Source organism: Brachypodium distachyon, chromosome 5 (genome assembly GCF_000005505.3).
Source record: "Brachypodium distachyon strain Bd21 chromosome 5, Brachypodium_distachyon_v3.0, whole genome shotgun sequence".
Classification (NCBI taxonomy): domain Eukaryota; kingdom Viridiplantae; phylum Streptophyta; class Magnoliopsida; order Poales; family Poaceae; genus Brachypodium; species Brachypodium distachyon.
Window position 1 is genome coordinate 1,467,518 of NC_016135.3, and position 12,839 is coordinate 1,480,356.

The 12,839-nt window shown below is 46.5% G+C and overlaps 1 long non-coding RNA gene across 1 annotated transcript; it reads right to left on the minus strand.

The window, feature by feature from the left end:
• Positions 1-9,588: 9,588 nt before the first annotated feature.
• On the minus strand, positions 9,589-11,692 carry LOC104585257. Its single transcript, XR_002961311.1, has 2 exons — positions 9,981-11,692; positions 9,589-9,881 (listed from the first exon to the last, which is right to left on the minus strand). It is a non-coding gene; the product is annotated as an uncharacterized LOC104585257 (long non-coding RNA).
• Between the last annotated feature and the right edge of the window lie 1,147 nt (positions 11,693-12,839).

The window sequence follows — 12,839 nt, forward strand, 5'->3', positions numbered from 1 at the left end:
AGTGGAAAAAACCGTTCCCTTTAGGCATCCCACGCCCCTGCTTATATATCGAGTGGAAGTGGGCTCCAAGCCTTGTGGCCCATCCACCCTGCGAGTCCAACTCGCATTGTCAGCCCAATTCCAGTTCGGGTCCAACTCGACCAAATACTTGCTCCCGCTCTTAAGTGTGTGACCCCACAGGCTCATAGCGACTTGGACACGATTGGAGTCCGACTCACAATCGATCAATCGGTAGCGGCTCCTAGCAGAACGTGCCGACTCCCAAGTACCATCGAGTCATGACGACGTACCTTCCAATGTGACATACGTCTTAGTCCCTTTTTGCCTCACGATATACCTTGTCGAACTATAGGCGATTAATCGTCATCCCTTTAATAGTTCAACTCTCTTCTCGATCTGTGATATACGATTCATCCGACTAACTCTTAGTCGATCGACCCAGTTAACAATTAACCAAGTCGCGCATGGCCATGCTTCCCGAATCATATCACTCGAGAGGGCCCAGAGAATATCTCTCCAGTCGGAGGGGCAAAATCCCATCTTGGTTATCCACATCACACAGCTTGATTCTCAGTCAACCCGAACTCTGCCTTTATAACTGCCCTGTTACGGAACAACGTTTGACAGAACCTAAGTTGGTGATCCACAACTCGGATTGTGCGATAACCTCAGGTCTAAGGATTACATTGATTGAGACATGCAAATGACGACCTACTCGTTGCATCTCAATATGGGTCAGTCCGACTCGCTAAACTCTTTAGCCGAGTCCGTGTAAGCTGGAATGACATCACCATGCCCATGACAAGTGGAACCGAGTCATCAGCCAACTTTCACATTAGTCTAGGTTATGTGTCCAGCACAACCTCAATGACTAAGGACAATTTAGTATGAACAACATGAATACATAGTTCCACAATCAAATCACATATTCAATGATACATATCAGATGTTCAAACAAGGACAACTCAATAATATTTATGAATACATTGGGAATTACATCATACATGATTGCCTCTAGGGCATATTCCCAACATGTACGAGGTCCAACGTTTCATCGACATGCACATGAAAGAACTTCAAAACTGGTACCCTAACAGGAGTGCTGATTGGATACACAAGACCCACAATGGAACATTCGCCATGTGGTTCAAGAGTTTTTGGTATGCCAGGGTGGCGGCAAATGAAGAAGAAAGGACCGCTCAAAAGTTTTCGTGGCTACCCGACGACTGCGTAGTGACTTACCAGTCGTACGCAATGAACGGGTATACATACTACACCAAGGTTCAAGATCGTAAGAGCAGTTACCAAAATAGCGGTATAGTGCCGGTTGCTGAGACTAGTTCTGATAACCAAGGCACTTGACTACACCTGCACCACCATCCCCATGTTCCGTGTCAGATGGGCACGTGATGTCAGACAAGAAGATCATAGATTCACAACAATGATCCTGCCTCGTGAGGTTCCTCGTCATAAAGTGGACGTGAAGAAAATCCCGGCAAGATGGGAACCATGGCAGTTCGCTACAAAATGCAAACAAGTTTTCTTCATCGACGACCCGACAAGCAAGAACCGTGTTGTCATAAGGAGAGGGAAAAGAAGCATAGTTGGCGTCGGCGGAGTTACTTCACAACAAGACTATGAAGGTTTTCCTGATCCAACGTCAAAGAAAGAAGAAGAAGAAGCATCACGGACAATCCAGACAAGGAAGAAGTCAAGACCGGAGGCAAGAGAGGAGGCATACGCTAGAAGCGGTCACAGCGAGAGCCTAACATATAAGAGGAAGGAGAAGACCAGAAGGAAGAAGAAGGACAAGATTGTGAAATAGTTGAATATTTGTGTATCTTTTCGTGGTTGATGTTTAACGATGCTTTTGAATGGAAAATTGTAACTTGTATCATGTCAAATTTGAAATCAAAAGTCTTAAATATGTTCTGAATTTGAAATAACTTGTTCAAATTTGAATAAAAAATATGTTCTGAATTTGAAATAACTTGTTCAAATTTGAAATCAAAATGTCTCTTAAATAACTTGTTCAAATTTCAAATAAAATGTTTCAAATATGTTCTGGATTTGAAGTAACTTGATCAAATTTGAAATCAATTGTATTAAATAACTTGTTCAAATTTCAAATCAACTGTATTAAATAACTACTTGTTCAAATTTGAAATCAAAAATATGTTCTGAATTTGAAATAACTTGTTCAAATTTGAAATCAAAATGTCTTAAATAACTCGTTCAAATTTCAAATAAAATGTCTTAAATATGTTCTGAATTTGAAGAAACTTGATCAAATTTGAAATCAATTGTATTAAATAACTTGTTCAAATTTCAAATCAAATGTCTTACATATGTTCTGAATTTCAAAATAACTTTATCAAATTTCATGGAAAAAAATTAGCCCACCCAGTCAACACAGCTTTTCGGGTTCAGGCCCAGCCCGGCGAACTAGGGAGCTGCCTACAACCTATTAGGGCAGGTTTGACCGGGCCCATAGGGCTTTGACCGAGCCCACCAAGTTTTGGAACGACAACCGGGCCCACAGGCCAGGAGAAGAGGACAACCGGGCCTGCCGGCCAGGAAGATATGTGATTCGGAAGTGAAAGTGCAGGTGGAGAAGGCTATTTATGCTAGTCGGATTCTCTGTAAACTAGCGAGGTGGGACTAAAACTCCCAACCCACTGCGCGAAAGCTCGCTCTGAAGAGCACTAGTGGCGGTGAAAACGCACGAACCGCCACTAGCATGAAGCACTAGTGGCCGTGAAAAAGCAACAAACCGCCACCAGTGCTCGCGCAAAAATTCCCCTCACGCGGAGGAGCACTCGTGGCGGTGACTACGCAGGGAACCGTCACTAGCATGGAGCACTAGTGGCGGTACTCGCAAAGAAACCAGCCACTGGTATGATACACAGGAGCATTGGAGACCCAAAGTTTGTGTACCGCATATCAGTGGCGGTTCTCACGATAAAAACCGCCACTGGCGACGAATTTCCAATAAGCTATTAAATTCATAATATATTCTCTGAGTTTTAAATAAATACACCACCTGTTCTTTTATGTGTATAATAAGATTGTTTATTCTCAGTAAACTTTTGAACCATAAATTCAAATGTTATATACCCTAATACCCGAGGTGGGACTAAGATTTTTTATTGATAGAAACATTCCATGCAAAATTTCAGATCATTTTGAGCAAAATTCAGTTTTATAGCAATTAATAACTTGAATATGAACAACATAATCATATAAATGGTTGATGATATTTCTATATTTAGGTTTCAAACTTTGCATGGGATATGATATTAGTAGTTTACACTCAAAAGGTTAGGTGTTTTAATTTTGGATGTACAAGGAATTTAATATGAATTTAAAACTCGATTAAGAAATTAGTATCACTGGCGGTTTTGCGGTCAAACCGCCACTAGTGCTAGATGCAGGAGCACTGGTGCAGCACCCGTGGCCGGTTTTGCAAATAGACCGGCACCCGTGCTTGCTCCAATGCTATAGGCACTGAGGAGCACTGGTGGCGGTTGGTGGCATAAACCGGCCACTCGTGCTGGATCCAGGAGCACTGGTGCAGCACCATTGGCCGGTTTTGCAAATAGACCGCCACCCGTTCTCGCTCCAGTGCTATAGGCTCTCAGGAGCACTGGTGGCGGTCCGAAGCACCAGCCGGCCACTAGTGTCCAGCACTAGTGGTTGTTTTGCTTGGTGAACCGCCACTAGTGCTGGCGCAAAAATCCCCTTGGCCAGCACTAGTGGCGGGCTTATGCTTCGGACCGCCACTAGTGCTGCCGTGGTATAAATAGATAGGGACTGGACTTAGCGAAATTTCGAACCATTCGCCCGTGGTCTCACAGACCAGCAGCGGCACCGCGAACCCTAACGCGGGCGCAGCCCTGCCCCGTCGCCGACTTGCCGTCACCGTTCCCCTCCCCCACCCGCGTCGCCGACCCCGACCCGCCGCCGTTCCTCTTACCCGGCCTTCTCCTCCCCGACCCCGTTCCTCTTCCCTGGCCTTCTCCTCCTCGACCCGCTGTCCCCGACCCGCCGCCATGGTGCGCACACGCGGCACGGGCCGCCGCCGTGGCTTCTCCACGGCGTCGGCCACGGCGGACCTGCCGCCCCGCGACGAGCCGACAGAGGAGGCGGCGCCGCCCCGCCGCACGGCCGATTCGGGCCCGCCGAATTTCAGACCTCGTCCACGAAATCCGGCGGCCTGCCGCGACACACCACCGGGCTCCTCGGCCGCCGGCGCCGACGAGGTAAGTTCCTCATGTCCATTTTTTTTCATCTTTGATTCTTAGTTTTGCTGTAATTAGGGATTAGGGTTAGGGTTAGGGTAAAATTAGCTACTGTTAGAAATTAGGGTTAGGGTTAGGGTAAAAATAGCAATTAGGGATTAGGAATTAGTTTAGGGCAAAATTCATATTGTTAGCAATTAGGGATTATGGTTAGGGTTAGGGTAAAATTAGGTTAGAAATTAGGGTTAGGGTTAGGATTCAAATTAGGTTAGAAACATGCTTGATTCAAATTAGGTTAGAAACATTCAAATTAGGGGTTAGGGTAAAATGTGGCATGCTTGATAGAAGTAACATGCTTAGGGTTTTTCTGAACAAATTAATTATGTGATGATGTGGCATGGTTGATGGAAGTAAAATGTGGCATGCTTGATGTGGGCCCGGCCATCGTGCCGAGGCCGTTGAAATTTAGGGGGCCAGCCATCGCGCTCAGGGGGTATATGTGGGCGGGTAATTTTTATGCAGGTATCATTGTCGGGTAGACCAATTCACTAGCTTTATAGCACGGGTCATGCTGAATTTTTCTAGATTTACAGTACGGGTCATATCGAATTTTTCAATTTTTTAAAGTAATCCATGTAAGGGCATTGTATGGGAAGCTCAGGGTCGTCGGGCACACCAATAGCCCATAGCCAAGACGACGAGCCTGAACGCGGCGGCGGTGATCCTTCGGGCTTCAACGCAGGCTCTGAGGCTACCACGTCGTAGGCTACTTCTAAGAAGAAGAAGAAGGCGCCGCGTGGGTCTAACAAGCCGAAGAAGGAGAAATTCATCGTCACCAAGACTGACGATGTGGGGAAACCCAAATCACCAAAGAGGGCCGCGTCGTGTTTCGCCAACACTTGCAATGCAATCGTTCGCAAGTTCACGAACATCAACCAAAGATGGACCGAGGTGCCGCAGAGCGTAAAGGAAGATTGTTACGCCAAGGCATGGGAGAGGTTCGAGGTGCCTGATCCCGTGCTCCGTGAAGAAGTATTCAGAGCGATGAAGACCACAATGCGTAGGGGTCAGAGCAATTGGGGTACCAAGGCCAGAAATTTTTTGAACGAAGATTGGGAGATGGTGATTCATAAGAAATGGCCGATGATCACGGAGGAGGAATGGGAGGAGTTCAAGGAAAAGGAAAAGGATCCAAATTTCAAAGCAACCCAAGAGTGGTACGCGGCGCTACGTGCCAAGAGGAAATTTAACCACCGCCTTAGCAGTCGTGGTATCGAGGAAAGAAGCCGGTGTGGGAGAAAGAGGACGCTGAGCTTGCGGCAAGAGGGATAGTCCCTCCTGTCCCAACAATGCTCCGTCATGACCGGTCCACCACCTTTGTGCGGAGTACCATGACAAAAGAACAGTGGGCGGGCTTGAAGCCTATCCGCAATGACCAGAAAGTTTTAATCGTAAGGCCTCAACTGTCACTTCTTTTTCAGTTTAGCTTCTAACACACTCACTTAAAAATTGGCACTGACTTTGTCTTATTTCAGGACAAGGTCGCCGAGTTCGAGTCAAAAGGCTCCCACGACGAGCTCCGTGCACAGTGGGATTCACCACTAAGCTATGCTCTAGGAAGAAATGAGCACGGGGGCCATATTCGAGCCTTAGGAACCGGGGCCCTTCGCCGCAAAGTCTTTCCTTAAGAGAAAGAAGCCCGGAGCCGTAAAAGAAAGGCCGAGAAACACGAAGAAATAATAGAGGTGGCGAAAAGGGCGGCGAGGGAGGAGTTTTTCGCTTGCTTGAAAAAAGCAAGGGACTCCGGCCAGACTATGGAGGAGTTCGTTGCTACATATGATGGCAACCGGGGCGCGACACCGAGGCCACCCACTCCGCATGATCATCAGTCGACTCCGAATCCTTCGCCGCCACCGTATAAGAGTAGTGCTGGCTCCGGCATCGAACTCCCGAGTGACCCTGATGGCCCATCTGATGACATCCCGGTAAGCTCCTTACTGGTACCATAGTGTATATATATATATACTCAATTACGTCATTCTTCACACCATAACACTAACGTACGTATGTTAATTTGTTTGTCATGCACAGAAGAGTATTAAGTGCCGGATATTGATGCCATCCACCGGGAATCCGTTAGGCGCGCGTGGTCTGCTGATGCCAAGAATGCCGGTCGTGCACAACACGCCCATGGCCCCGGATCATGTCAGGGTGCAAGTGGACTCCGTGCTCCCGGAATTTGACAAGACGCCAGTCCCTTATCCTCCAGAGGAGAAATCAGTGACTCTAGGGCAATGCCGGGGAACGTACATCCAGTAGCCCAGGAGGTTGGTTGCCCTCGCTACCCAACCTTCTCCCTCTTCGTCGTGTCCCGGAGTGTCCCCACCGGCTTCCGCTCAACGACTTCCCTCTCCGTCGCCCCTTGGCCCATCCCCTAATAAGCCGGCACGTCCGGATTCACCAACGTCGGGGCAAGGAGGCTTCGATTTCGAACCAGCGCAAGACTGCAGCGATGATGACGCTGCACCGGCTCATGTGCCGCCGCCCCACCGTAAAGACAGCCAACCCTCACAACCACCACGACCTGCACCCGTGCCACGGAAATCTGTGGCGGGCGCGCTGGAGTACGCATCTGGCAAGCAGGTCTCCCAAACCTTCAAGGATCAAGAGGAGGCCGAGTTTTTGAAACGCCGGCGCACCAATAAGAGGGGGTCCAAAATCAACAAGAGATCCAGTGACTTGAAGAGTAAAGAGTTGGACTCAACGGGCAAGCAACCCAGCAATCCGCCAATAATCGAAGTGAATTGGGAAAACCGGCCAGATATTTTGAATATGAAGCCCCCCCTATAGCTGGTGATTTAGTCGGCGGAGCCTATTTCGTGGCCAGGGAACTCGATAAAGTGCTGATGTTCTACCCTGGACAACCGATGGTCAGCCTTAAGGACCTAAGGATCGTGCCGCGAGAGATGCAAGAGGGCTACTACATGGCAACATCAGCTAATTCTGCACAACATGGCCAACAGATGAATGTGAAGGTGCCAGAGTATTATTGCTTCAACAATGCCGAAACGGGGGACTTGCAGACAAAGGAATTTACCTTCGGCATGGACTTCCTTGACTTGTTTCACGTCTTCAACCAGAAGTGCTTAGACAACAACATGTTAAGACTCTGGTGTGTATACTTCACAAGGGAGTCCTTCTGCCTGAAAGAACCACACGTTGCCATCGCCGATCCTCTCTTGTTCAGCAAAACAATCATCGGTCTAGAAGAATGGAAACGGGGTTCGAGAGAGAGGGCAATTTCATACCTGGCTAAGTTCTTCGCAATGCACAAGCAACACCGTTATGTTCTTACACTCTACCATTTAGAATAAGTTGTTCTCACGACCATTGCTTTATTTCTCGTTCCACTAAGTTGTTCTCTCTTCGGTTATAAATTTGTGTTCTTTTTGTAAACAGCAAACATTGGGTGGTGGTGGCCTTCTCTTTCGAAGAAGCGTCGGTGACATATCTTGATCCACTCCGACGGAAGAAAGGCTATGAGCCGCGCAACTTCAAAGCCGTCGGAACACTCTTCGAAGAGGCGTGGATAAAGGCGGTGACTGACTATGAGGTGCCAAGCTACGGCAGGAAGAAAATGACCTATCACAGAAACTTCGCGTGCATACAACAGTTGCAAGGGACGGTCTTTTGTGGATACTACTGCGCGTACATCATCCGCAATTGGGTCACCTGTTTCAAGCCCAAGACAAAGATGACCTACCAGCAGATGGCGGATTACTTCAAGACGGAATCAGAATATGGACACAACCCAGCTGTTCTTGTGTTCGATATTCAGAGAGAGATAGCCACCATTCTCAACAAAGAGGTCCCGAAGGAAAACGGTGATTTTTATGAAGCGGGGTTGTGCCGATGTATTGAAACTTTGATGTACAATGTTAAATATTGAATATCTATCATGGATGTAGTAAGTTTTCGTCATTTTTGTAATAAGTTTTATGAACGGATGATGTTATCTTCATGGATGCGTGATTTTCTCATATATATTGTTGTTATCTATTGCTGTGTTGTGTGATATATTGTTGTTACAAAAATGCTCTAATATACTTTTTAAAAAAAACCCGAAAAAGAACAGTGGCGGTTCCTATTCACCGCCACTAGTAGAGTACAGTGGCGGTTGCGTCCCACTGCCACTGGTGCAGTACCAGTGGCGGTGACAGTGAACCGCCACTGGTGCTACGAAAGCATACCAGTGGCGGTGAGGCATAACGGCCACTGGTATACCACCAGTGGCGGTGGGTAAGCACCACCACTGTAATGTTCCAGTGGCGGTGAGTACTGCTTCCCACGGCCACCAGTGCACTTTCCGGAGCTCCCTTACGGATTACCAGCGACGGTTGTGCAAACCGCCACTAGTGCTGGCTAGCACCGGTGGCGGGTATCATCACCGCCACCGGTGCACGTTAGCACCAGTGGCACAGGCTTAGTGGCGGTCCGGGTTACCGCCACCGGTGTGTAATCCGAACCGCCGCTGCTAACTTTTTTCGGAGCAGTGTAAAATATATTACTACTCGTTTTCATAAAAAGAAGAAGTAAATATAATGCCTCCTGAACCTGCTCCCAAGAGTACCTAAAAGGACTATGAGAAGAAATATAACTTAAGAGCAAGATTAATAAGCTGGCTATAAGGTTGGCTATATACACATGCCACATCATATATGGAGTCAATATAAATAAGCATGCATATAATAAGCCGGCTGTTAACTTACTATATAAACATTTAACTACTCAATGCATCTAACTACTCAATGCTAGTACAGTCTGCCCTCGAAAGGCCAGTGAATGGGCTGCATGCATGATGCAACTGCTTTTTCTCGTAGCATGCGCTTCAGCTATCGCCCGCTTTCCTCTCTCTCTCTTGCTTTCTCTCTCTTACACATGGGAATTTCAGTGACGTGGCATATGCAATAGCCAGCTGACTAGGCTTATTGTACCTGCTCTTGCAGGTTGGTCCATCCAACTATTGTTCTAGAATATATTGGGCTATGACCACAGGGAGCTGCCACGACAAGATGAACAAGGCAAGAAAATTGAGCTGGTTGGATCCAATTCATTCACAGAAAATTAAGGAACCAACATGATAGTGACATATCGGTTTACATTTGGATAATTGGATCACTGGGAGATCCATACATCATGTGCATTCCAATTATTCTGCACAAAGCCAAGAACAAAAAAAAATGGCACAACCTACAAACTGAACTGAAACATCTGATAAATCAAAGAGCAAGGAAATGCACAAGCCTGTAAGAAACTATATATGCATTACCAAGAGACACTGGTCGTTGATTCCCTAAAATTACATCTGTCCAAATACACCCAACATATAACACATATATATATTGTTCAGCAATTCAGACAGGTTGAACATTAAGAGCATTGTGTGCTTCTTATTTTCGTGTGAAGAAGTTTCATTACATGATGAACCCCAATGTTACAAATGTGATTTAGAAATCAAGCTGGGATAGTTTAGTGGAGACATCTGTTTAGAGCCTCTGTAAATAGCTAGATAAATCTATGAGCTAGCTCACTAATCAGTTTGGCTAGAACAATTTCCATTACTCTGCATATAGCCTGCCGCTGTTGACATTTCACCCAACAGGTTACCCGTCAGCAAACGTTCACAAAACTACAGATTACCATAACAGATCATAGACAATAAACAATATACCTACTTACCTCTTACTGTCCACATAAAGTAAGCACAAGGGACAGTCCTCCTTATTTCCCAGAATGCGGCCAAATAATATTTTGATAGTTATGAACACTTGCGAAGCAAAACATGCTATGAACTTTCACAGATGAGCTTCTGAGACCTAGCATCTGAATAGTACTGTGACCAAGATAAATCTGTTCAGATGCTTATTGTTACTGCTTATTTCGGACCATGGAAAATCTAAAGTTGAAGGCTTATTTCGGACCATAAAAAATCTAAGCCTATCAGGGGACCTCGTCCTAAAATGACGAGGGAAAGAAAGAGCAATAAAACGCAATACTTGCTAGTCATCAAATAGCTAACTCTGAATTATTGTTGCCGAGTGTCTGAATTATTTATGGTACTAAGAAACTGGAAAGAAAGAACATCACTCCAATTCTGAAGTTGCCATTGTTGTAAGATAGATATAACATGAGGTTTCCTAGCAAAACAATAAGTGGAATGTCAATTAACAACATCTCAAATCTGGAGGTACCTAACAATTAGATTGCAGCAGCTATGAAACTGGAATAATGCGCACTTGTGCAGTCTTGAATCAGTCTCGATGTTTTCTCAATGACATGCCTTGGCTATTGTGGTACTGAGAAAAAGCCACTGTCTCCTAATAAGGCCAGCTACTGGCAAGGAAAAACAAAGAATTAACAAACTGCACAAAAAGAGAACAAGTAAACAGTATATCAGTATGGTTTCTCAATTTTGTCCTTCCATCTTGCCATCCTGTATGCAGCCTAAGTGATAAAAAGAATGCTCAGAAGATTAAAAAAAAGGTTTCTCGTGATTACCTGCAATTTTCCGTAAGAAACCATGACTTTCTACTCCATTGCACTTAACTCCGAACATGATTTTCTTGCTACTGTTACATAGCTGATGTCTAAGCAGGGAATGATAAACTTGTATCTGATTGTATGCCTAGATGGAACTAAAACACTTAATATGCCTTGCAGCTATAGCTATATCACTGGAAATAGTAAAACTTAATAATGAGTACTCATAGGAACTTAGTAGCAGTAAAAATGGATGTTTCTAACTCATGTGTCACATGTCTTAGTGCTTGTAATGCAAAAGAAAAGAACAGAAATCACCGCTAACCTCTGAACGGATCAGGAGAACTCCAACTCCGGAGGACCAGCCGCTTGACCCGCTGAGGTAGTCAAGGGGGTCCGAGTCCACGCCCCACACGCGGAATCGGGCCGGGCGGCGATGTCCCTGCGGCGGGGAAAGGGTACAGACGCTCGTTGGCTCGATCCAGATCGGGATGAGGGGGAGAGGGCGAGGCGGGTTGTCCCCGGCAGCGGGCGGCGATGCACCTGCCGGCGTTCCAGATCAGGATGAGGAGGAGAGGACGAGGCGGACAGCGGCTCGGGCTGGCGCCATGGCCCCAGCGGCGGGCGGCGATGCCGCTGCGGCCATCCAGATCGGGATGACGGGAGAGCGGAGGGAGGCGATCCAGATCGGGATGAGGAGAGGGAGGGACGCGGCGGTGGAGATCTCATCCGTTGGCGTTGGCGCGGGCGGTCGAGTCCGACGGTGGCGGCCCCTCCCTCCTGTCGTTGGCTCTCTTTCCTCTGTACCGAGCGCGCCCGTGGAGAGAAGGAGAAGAGAAGCGGTGGCAATCCATGTAATTTCTGTAGAGCGATCGCGGGGAGGGGAGGGACGGGACGACGAGCCTACCACGGACGCAAAGATATACAGCTGATGAGATCGGAATAAGATAGGTGGCCAGTTTTTTTTTTTTTTTTTTGAACAGCAAGATAGGTGGCCAGTCAGTAGGCTTTGGGAGCAGCCTGCGTGATTCACCAGCTGATAATTCAGTTTTTAAATTTCGGTGAGATTTTCCAAAATCCGGTAATTCCGGTGGGCCTCTAAATTCCACCCTTTATTATGTCAAATTTTTTGGTATGACTACAATTTGATCCCAACGGAGAATAGCTTACACAAACTTGCTATATCCTAATTGTTTTTTCTTAATTTTAGCCTAAAAGTGGACACATGGCCAAACCTAATTAAAGCCGCGGTGCAGGATAATGTCACGTGTTCGTTTTCACCCTTACTAAACGGGCTTTGGACTAATCTGTATTCCCAACTCTTATGGACGTATGTGTGCGTTTTTTGAGTTCACGAACGAAAGTGTTCATTCGCTCCGAGTTTTCGAACTAGTGGTGTATTTTACTTTTCCGGAAATAGCAGAAACGCAATTACAGAGGAACTAGATTGCCAGCCAAATCCTGACCGACCCCAACTGCCCGAGGAACAAGCCCTACCTGGACTGTCGTTCGCGAGTTGTTGTTGCTGGGTTGTTCTTTGCTACTGATGGGCCATTAGAAATCAGCGGCATGCTACAAACAAATCCCAATCTGAAAAATTTAGAATTTAATTAGACCACTCCTAATGCATCGTCTCTTAGGCGTTGTCTCTTAGCCCACGATAAATGCTAAGAAAAATAATATCTTCAATACATTGTCTCTTAAGATGGTATCTAAAATAGCAGTTATTTAATAATTTTGTGAGAGATAACTAATAACTTTGTGTTGGTTTGCGTGAATAGATGGTCGCTAGCATAAGAGACAGTTTTATCGTTAGGAGGATGTCATGTCAGCAAAATGTTTAAAATGACGTGCTTAGGATACTGGCATTGGGAGTGGCTTCAGGAACCGTTCCTTCGCAGCGTCGCACGCACAACCGCACAGAAGCCGCCATCGACCTCTAGTTCCCGGCGCCGGCGGACGACGACCTTGCAGTTCTACCACCCAACTCGACCTTGTCGCCGGCGTTCAATCCAATCAGCGGCGGCTAATTAAGTCGGAGTCTCTCCTATAGTCCTT